The sequence below is a fragment of the Sturnus vulgaris genome, unplaced genomic scaffold, assembly GCF_052056855.1.
Source record: "Sturnus vulgaris isolate bStuVul1 unplaced genomic scaffold, bStuVul1.hap1 Scaffold_304, whole genome shotgun sequence".
In the NCBI taxonomy this organism is placed as follows: domain Eukaryota; kingdom Metazoa; phylum Chordata; class Aves; order Passeriformes; family Sturnidae; genus Sturnus; species Sturnus vulgaris.
Genome location: NW_028276378.1, coordinates 10,545 through 19,941, shown reverse-complemented (window position 1 = coordinate 19,941; position 9,397 = coordinate 10,545). Strand labels below are relative to the sequence as shown.

Here is a 9,397-nt window from a genome sequence, read left to right as displayed (position 1 = left end):
CTGGGGACCGCCCCTAAAGCACCGCCCCGGCCCCGCCCGGTCCCGTCCCCGGGACCTCCGTGCCCCGCCTCGCTAAGCCCCGGCTCCGCCCCGAGCCTGCCCGGGCTGCGCCGGGACCATCGCTGGCGGCCCCGCCCCTCTTCCCCGGGCCGAAGCGGGCTGAAGGAGATGTCCGCACGATTGGAAACGCCGCCGAAAATCGCACCCGTGGGATTGGTGTCGGCGTCGTGCGCAGGCATCCCACTAGAGCGAGCGGGCTCCTTGCTGTGCCACCCTCCTTTTGCAGCCAGAGTTAGAAGGTCGGGGAGCGACACCCGAGCCGCCATCTTGGGAGAGGCACGCGCGCAGTACCGCGCTCTGCCCACAGGGTGGCGCTTGGGAGACAGGCAAGGGATGGAATCAAGGAGTGTCCCAATCCTTGAGGAAATCCCCCGGAATGAACGCCCCAAGAAACCCCGACCAGAACTGAGAAACCTCCTGCCTCTGTATGAGTGCAAAGGGTGTGCAAGGAGTGTGCAAATAGTGTGCATTAGCAATCGATCGGCAGGCATTGGAAATCGATCGCCGATCTAATCGATCGGCAGGCGCGATCAATCGATGGCCGATCTAATCGATCGGCAGGCGCGATCGATTGATCGCCGATATAATCGATCGGCAGGCATTAGCAATCGATCGCCGATCTAATCGATCGGCAGGCGCGATTAATCGATCGCCGATATAATCGATCGGCAGGCGCGATTAATCGATCGCCGATCTAATCGATCGGCAGGCATTAGCAATCGATCGGCAGGCATTAGCAATCGATCGCTGATCTAATCGATCGGTAGTCGCGATCAATCGATCGCCGATCTAATCCATATGCATGCATTAGCTATCGATCACCGATCTGATATTTCCCCCCATTTTTCATGCATTTTCCCCCCATTTCTCACTGATTTTTTTCCCCGCAATTTTCTTGGATTTTTTCCCAAATTTTCCCCATTTCTCACTAATTTTTTTCCCCCATTTCTCAATGATTTTTTTTTCCCAATTTTTCAAATATTTTTTCCCCATTTCTCACCGATTTTTTTCCCCCATTTCTCACTGATTTTTCCCCCCCATTTCTCACTGATTTTTCCCCCATTTCTAACTGATTTTTTCCACCCATTTTTCATGGATTCTTTCCCCATTTTTCCCCCATTACTCACTGATTTTTTTCCCCCCATTTCTCACTGAATATTCCCCCATTTTTCATCGACTTTACCCCCATTTACCATTGATTTTTCACCCATTTCTCGCTGATTTTGTCCCTATTTTCCCCCATTTCTCATGGATTTTTTCCCCATTTTTCCCCCATTACTCACTGATTTTTTTCCCCCCATTTCTCACTGAATATTCCCCCATTTTTCATCGACTTTACCCCCATTTACCATTGATTTTTCACCCATTTCTCGCTGATTTTGTCCCCAATTTCTCCCCATTTCTCATTGATTTTTTTCCCCTGTTTCTCACTGATTATTTCCCTCATTTTTCATGGATTTTTTCCCCCTTTTTCCCCGTTTCTCACTGATGATTTCCCCCATTTCCCCCCATTTCTCACTGATTTCCCCCCCCCATTTCTCACTGATTCTTTTTCCTCCATTTTTCATGGATTTTTCCACCCATTTTGCGTGGATTTTTTCCCGACTTTCCCCCCCATTTCTCACTGATTTTTGCCCCCATTTCTCTCGGATTTTTTCCAACATTTTTCATGCATTTTTCCGCCCATTAATCACTGATTTTTTCCCCATTTATCACTGATTTTTGCCCCATTTCTCAATGATTTTTTCCCCCATTTTTCATGCATTTTTCCCCCCATTTCTCACTGATTTATTCCCCATTTCTCTCGGATTTTTTCCCCAATTTTTCAAGCATTTTTTCCCGCAATTTTCCTGGATTTTTTCCTGATTTTTCCCCATTTCTCACTGATTTTTACCCCCCATTTCTCATTGATTTTTCCCCATTTCTCACTCGTTTTTTCCCCATTTCTCACTGATTTTCCCCCCATTTTTCACGCATTTTTCCCCCTATTTTTCGTGGATTTTTTTCCCCATTTTTCCCCGTCTCTCACAGATTTTTCCCCCCATTTCTCATGGATGTTTCCCCCAATTTTCATGGATATTTCCCCATTTTCCCCCCCATTTCTCACTGATTTTTGGCCCCATTTCTCTCTAAATTTTCCCCCCATTTTTCCTGCATTTCCCCCCCCATTTCTGATTTTTGCCCCAATTTTTCATGCATTTTTTCCCGCAATTTTCCTGGATTTTTCCCGATTTTTCTCCATTTCTCCCTGATTTTTTCCCCATTTTTCAATGATTTTTTCCCCATTTCTCACTGATATTTACGACCCATTTCTCACTGATATTTACGACCCATTTCTAACTGATTTTTCCCCATTTCTCACTCGTTTTTTCCCCATTTCTCAATGATATTTACGACCCATTTCTCACTGATTTATTCCCCATTTCTCTCGGATTTTTTCCCCAATTTTTCAAGCATTTTTTCCCGCAATTTTCCTGGATTTTTTCCTGATTTTTCCCCATTTCTCACTGATTTTCCCCCCATTTTTCACGCATTTTTTCCCCCTATTTTTCGTGGATTTTTTCCCCGTTTTTCCCCGTCTCTCACAGATTTTCCCCCCCATTTCTCATGGATGTTTCCCCCAATTTTCATGGATATTTCCCCATTTTCCCCCCCATTTCTCACTGATTTTTGGCCCCATTTCTCTCTAAATTTCCCCCCCATTTTTCCTGCATTTCCCCCCCCATTTCTGATTTTTGCCCCAATTTTTCATGCATTTTTTCCCGCAATTTTCCTGGATTTTTCCCGATTTTTCTCCATTTCTCACTGATTTTTTCCCCATTTCTCAATGATTTTTTCCCCATTTCTCAATGATATTTACGACCCATTTCTGACTGATTTTTCCCCATTTCTCCTGATTTTTTCGCCAATTTTTCATGCATTTTTTCCCGCATTTTTCCTGGATTTTTTTCCTGATTTTTCCCCATTTTTCACTGATTTTTTCCCCCATTTATCACTGCTTTTTCCCCATTTTTCCCCATTTCTCCCTGATTTTTCCCCCCATTTTTCATGGATATTTCCCGATTTTCCCCCCCATTTCTCACTGATATTTGCCCCCATTTCTCTCTGAATTTTTCCCCCCATTTTTCATGCATTTTCCCGCCCATTAATAACTGATTTTCTCCCCATTTATCACTGATTTTTGCACACATTCCTCTCTGATTTTTCCTCCCATTTTTCATGCATTTTTCCCCCCATTTCTCAATGAATTTTTTCCCCATTTCTCAATGATTTTTTCCCCATTTCTCACTGATATTTACGACCCATTTCTAACTGATTTTTCCCCATTTCTCACTCGTTTTTTCCCCATTTCTCACTCGTTTTTTCCCCATTTCTCACTCGTTTTTTCCCCATTTCTCAATGATTTTTTCCCCATTTCTCACTGATATTTACGACCCATTTCTGACTGATTTTCCCCGATTTCTCACTGATTTTTTCCGCCATTTTTCAAGCATTTTTTCCCGCATTTTTCCGGGATTTTTTTCCTGATTTTTCCCCATTTCTCACTGATTTTTTCCCAATTTCTCACTGATTTCCCCCCCATTTTTCATGGATTTTTCCCCCTATTTTTCGTGGATTTTTTCCCCGTCTCTCACAGATTTTCCCCCCCATTTCTCATGGATGTTTCCCCCAATTTTCACAGACAGAGAAGGGAGAGAGTTCCAAGCACCAGAGTCCCCACCCGTCATAAAATCCTCTCAATGAATGCCTCAAAAAAACCCCGACCCAAACTAAAAATGCCCTGCCTCTGACCAAATGAAAAAAAAAAACTTTTATATATATAAATCATCTATTTTTTAATATTTAATTTATAGTCATAATCTATACCTATTTCATATATTCAATTTAATTGCTATTCTATTTATCATATATACAATATTATTTTATTATTCATTATATACATATATTTATATTACTAATATTATTTCTATTTTATCTATATCCATATATATTTGTAGGTTCATAGTTTTTAATATTTCTTTAAAAGCTCTGCCTCTAACCAAATAGAAACAAAAAACTCGATTATTTTAAATTATATTTGAATATATTTTTCTATTTAGTTTTCATATTTATATCTGTAGATTTATATGTCTTTATTGTGTATTCTATATTTATATACTATTTAATGTATTTTTTACTAGTATATTAATATACTATATGCTATTTACATTCTATTATAACATACTATTTAATAGAACATATTAAAATCGATAAATTATTTATATTACATACTACATACATGTATTTTATATTTATATTTATTTCTATAGATTTATACTTACATATATATATGCATATATAGTTATAATAATTTTATGTCAGTATCTATTTTTGCATATTTGTATATTTTTGCCTATATTATTTTCAAAAAACCCTCCTCTAACCAAATAAAAACCAATAAAACATTCCTTTTAAAGTCTGAATATTTATATATTTCTATTTTCATAACATAATATAATGTAATGTAATATATTTATATATTGGTTTCTTATATTTGCTTATATATTTTTATTCTTTATCTTTTCTATTTACAGTATCTATAAAAAAACCCTACCTCTAGCCAAACACAAACCAATAAAACATTCCTTTTAGACTATATTTAGCTATTTTTTAAGGTTCTGTTTTTCATGCATTCTACACCCACCCCTCCCTCTCAATGTTCTGGCACCCACCATGACCCCCCGCCATGCCCGACTCACCTGCTCCTCCAGCGCAGCCCGGCTCCCTCTCCCAGGGACCTTGGGGTGCCCCAAACCACGTCGGAGCCCCCCTCAGCCTTTTTTCCTCACCCCAAAGAAGGCACAGAACGACTCCTTTAATGAAGTTGTTTTAACAATTGTAAGGCTAGAGCTTTTGGTATCCACTGCTTGCCATCCCTTGTAAACCAATTTTTTTCTTCTTTCTTCTGCAGCTTAATAAACCTCTTTTTTTCCCCCTAGTTTTCCAAATGCATGTATTACCGCATATGCATATTTAGAATCAGTAAATATATTTAATGTCTTGTCCTGCTATAATTCACAGGCTCTCACAAGCGTGTGCAGCTCTGCTGTCTGAGCTGACCAGGTGGCTGGTAACCTCCCCCCTTCCTTTAATTGCTTTCCATTAACGATAGAGTATCCTGTAAATCATGAAGAATGGGGGGGAAAAATCAGTGAGAAATGGGGAAAAAGATCCATGAAAAATGGGGGAACAAATCAGTGAGCAACGGGGAAAAGTGGGGAAAAGTTAATTGAGAAATGGGGAAAAAAATCCCTGAAGAATGGGGAAAAAAATCAGTGAGAAATGGGGAAAAGTGGGGAAAAAATCCGTGAGAAATGGGGGAAAAATCAGTGAGAAATGGGTGGGGAAATTCCATGAAAAATGGCGAAAGAAATCAGTGAGAAATGGGGAAAAATGGGTAAAAAATCAGTGCGAAATGGGGGGGGGGGGGGGAATCAATGAGAAATCGGGGAAAAACATAAGTAAGAAAACGGGGGGGAAAAATCCATGAAAAATGGGGAAAAATCAGTGGGAAATGGGGATAAATCTGGAAAAAATCCATGAAAAATGGGGGAAAATATCAGTGAGAAATGGGGGAAAATGGGGAAAAAGTCAGTGAGAAATGGGGAAAAATCAGTGAAAAACGGGGGGAAAACTCCATGAAGAATGGGGAAAAAAATCAGTGAGAAATGGGGAAAAAAATCCCTGAAAAATGGGGGAAAATATCAGTGAGAAATGGGAAAAAATGGGGAAAAAAATCATTGATAAATCGGGGGAAAAATCAGTGTGAAAGGGGGGGAAAAATCGGGATCGGGACGTGGACCGGGACTGGGATCGGGGACCGGGACGGGGAAATGGGACAGGGACCGGGATCGCGGACGGGGACCTGGGACAGGGACCGGAACCGGGATCGGGGACGGGGACTGGAGACAGGACCGGGACCGGGATTGGGGACTGGGACCAGGACCGTGATCGGGTTCCGGGACGGGGAACTGGGACTGGGACCAGGATCGGGACCGAACCGGGGACTGGGACCGGGACCAGGACTGGGGACGGGGGACTGGGGACAGTGACCGGGACTGCAATCGGCACCGCCCCCGAACCGCTCCCGGAACCGCTCCCCGGGCTACCCCGGCACGGCGACCGGGAACGCTCCCGGCACCGCCCCGGCACCGCCCCCGGTGCCGCCCCCGACACTGCCCCGGCACCGCCCCGGGTAGCGCCCCCGGCACCGCCCCCGGGGCGGGCCGCCGAACGCACGCGATGACGCGCGGGGGGCGGGACGGCGCGGGGCGGTGACGCGCTTCATGCCAGGAGCAGGGCCGGGTGCGACGAAGACGGGAGCGGGCCGACCCGATACCGCGCGGGGCCGCGGGCCCGGCGGAGCCCGGCCCGCTGGGTAGGGGCCGCCAATGCACCGGGGCTTCTGCTTCGGCTTCTGTCCGTGTCGGCGGGGAGGCCCCAGCCAGCGGTGCCCCTCTCCCTCGGCGACACGGGCGTGGAACTCGGCATCGGGCGCTGCATCGCCGCGGACAGCAGGGGGCGCACGGGTACCGATACTGCCATGGGGCCCGGCGCTGCTCTCCTGCTCCGCCGCCAGGCGGCGCTGCGCTGCCGTCCTGCCGCGCCTCCGGGCACGCTCGGTTTCCTCGGGACCCCGGGCCCCGCCTGTCCCGCCGCTGCGGAGGCGGGGGATGCTTTATGGGACTGCCCGAGCTGGCGGTGCCGGGTCTGGGGCGTTGGGGCGCGCCTTGGGGGGCTGCGGGTGCGCTCGTTTCCTCTTCTGCATGGCCTTCTGTGTGAGCATCTCTCGTTGCGACTGCTCTTGGAGAGTCAAACCCCTCCTCCTAAGTGGTCTCAGGAGCCTGGCAGGGTGAGTATTGTTTCACAGGGGAAAGGGCCACTGGTCGTGTCCAGAGACCTGTGCACCCAGCCAGGTTTCTGCCTGATAAAATTCCAAATGGATGAGGATTTCTCCCAGCCCAAGCTGCCCCCACCTGTAACCCTGGCTGCCTTTGGGGTGCCCAAAGCCTCCTCTGTGCAGATCTCAGGAACCTGGGAGGGGTGAACAATGTTGCACAGGGAAAAACCCCACAGATTTTATCTCCGGGCCCGGGGCCAGGAGCAGGCATTTGCGTGCTATAATTCCAGAAGGAGCACGGTGTCTCCCAGACCCAAGCCGCATCCAGCTGTGACCCAGCTGCTCTTGGAGTGCCAAAAGCCTCCTCGTAGCTGATCTCAGGACCCTGGAAGGGTGAGTTTGGTTTCACAGGGAAAAGGCCTCCGTTTGTGTCCAGAGATCAAATAAGGGACTCTGCTTTTCCTCTAGTTCTCCTTCCTGTTTTCACCTGGGCTACAAGGATGGGCATGGCCTGTATTTCTCATATCAAAGTGATGTTACTAAATTTGTCCAGAAGTTCTGATTGTTATTTTTATTAGTAGTAGTAATTTTCTGATAGAAAACACTCTCATTTTGCCTTTCCCACGTTGTTTCCAGGTGCTGCCTAGGATGGACATCTGTGGTCTCAGACCGTGATTCCCGAGGAGCAAGGAAAGCCTTTTCCTCATCTGCACAGTTCAGGTGGATGGGACAGAATTGGTGTGGCCTGACAAGGCAGGAAAAGCTGTCTGTGTTCTGGAGTGCCTTGAAAGCTTTCTCCGTCAGGTTTGGAAGGGGTTTCTCTTTGGGATTTCTTGTGATGCAGCACCACGGGTATCCCTTTGTGCCAAGTCCAGTGCTAAAGGATTGAAGAACTGACAAGTGGGGTCTGGGATGAAAATGCCGCTAATAAAATTAAGCAAAGAATACAATAGAGAAATGAGCATCCTTTTAATGTCTGAAATAGTTAGGAATAAAAATGCTGGAAAAGGGCACTCTGAATTGGTGTCACTTGTCATGGATAAAACCCCAGAGTGAGGAATCAGAGCAGAAGTTGAGAGCTGGAATCCTTCTGCAGTCGACTTAATTTTCTTTTCCTCCTCTCTTTCAGGACAGGAAGAATCACGACTCTCCTGCATCTTTGCCAAGAACTGTGGTGTTTGATCAGCCAAAGCCCAGAGGCTTCAGCACCAGAGGTCTGAGCCTGGAGGGCTCCTGGTGCTGCCCGTGCTGTGGGCTATGTCAGAGGATGCAGGGTTCCTCTTTGCCTCCCTGCTGGGATTAACTGCCATGGGAATGTGGGATCTGGGTGAAACTCCAGCTCTCCTGGTGTTCAGGGGAGCAAGGTCTGAGGGACTCCTCTCTGGGGATGTGCGGTGAAGGACTGAATAGTGTGGAAGGAGAGTATTTATAAACTGTATCACTGTTTCTCCCAAAATTGGGGTGGAGCGGTGATGGGGGTGGTTGGGTTTGGTCTGGGCCTGTTATTCTTTGTGCAATTTTTAAATTCTCTTGTATGATTTACTGTCCGGTATCTTTCTAACAAAGCTGACATAAATTTAGATTAAGGATTAGAACTTGGGTCCATTCATTGCAAACATTTGACAAGGCTGGAGGACTGGGGGTGGTGACTGCTCTCAGAAAGGTTACTTATTAATACTGTGTCAGATTTCCCGCAGTGACTGTCAGGCCTGCATGGCTGTGAGTTCGTGCTCTTCTCACTGGGGAAATAAGTTCAGCAAAATTAGAAATGTTAGAAAAATCCAGCCAAAAATTCCACCTCTGTACCCTCTAAGTTTCCCAGTTTTTCCCAGCTAGGAGCTGCACAGAAGTCAGGCAGGGGAAGTGACAACAGGGAACAGCTGAAAAATTCAAAGGCACAAAGAGGAAAGGGGAAAGGTTTCAGAAAACAATTCTATGGTCTAAGAATAATTTCTGATTCCCTACTGAGAAGAAACACGAACTCACAGCCATTCAGGCCTGACAGTCCCCTGCAGTGAGAGCTCAGCACACATCCACAGAGGCAAGTCCAGCATCTTAAATGAAAAAATAAAAATAAAAACCAGAAGAAAAAGGTGATTTCTTCTGCTTCAGAGTTATTTCAAGTTCTTAAAGCCCAAGCAACATTTGCTCTTGATTTTGGTTGGGTGAATCATGAGCAGTGGGCACGGGTCATGCCATTCATTGAGCAGAAAACCCGGGGTCATTTAGAGGGGACACAAGAACTGTTTGTGTAGCGACCTCGGGCTGCAGAGGGGCAGGAGAAAGGCCAAGGGAGCTCCCTGGGGCCACCAGGGCCTGTGGGGAACAGAATGGACGCTTGGATGACCAGTGGAGGTGAGGAGTGGATCTGAGTTCATCTACAGGGAAATAAGGAGGGGATACTCTGGAGTGAAAAGCTGAGGTGATGAGTTCACCCACCTGGGCACGAGTTGTGTT

At 46.1% G+C, this 9,397-nt stretch overlaps 1 long non-coding RNA gene across 1 annotated transcript; it reads left to right on the top strand.

The window, feature by feature from the left end:
• Positions 1-6,481: 6,481 nt before the first annotated feature.
• On the top strand, positions 6,482-9,037 carry LOC148217751 (uncharacterized). The gene is made up of 2 exons (XR_015800780.1): positions 6,482-7,744; positions 8,070-9,037. It is a non-coding gene; the product is annotated as an uncharacterized LOC148217751 (long non-coding RNA).
• The last annotated feature ends 360 nt before the right edge of the window (positions 9,038-9,397 follow it).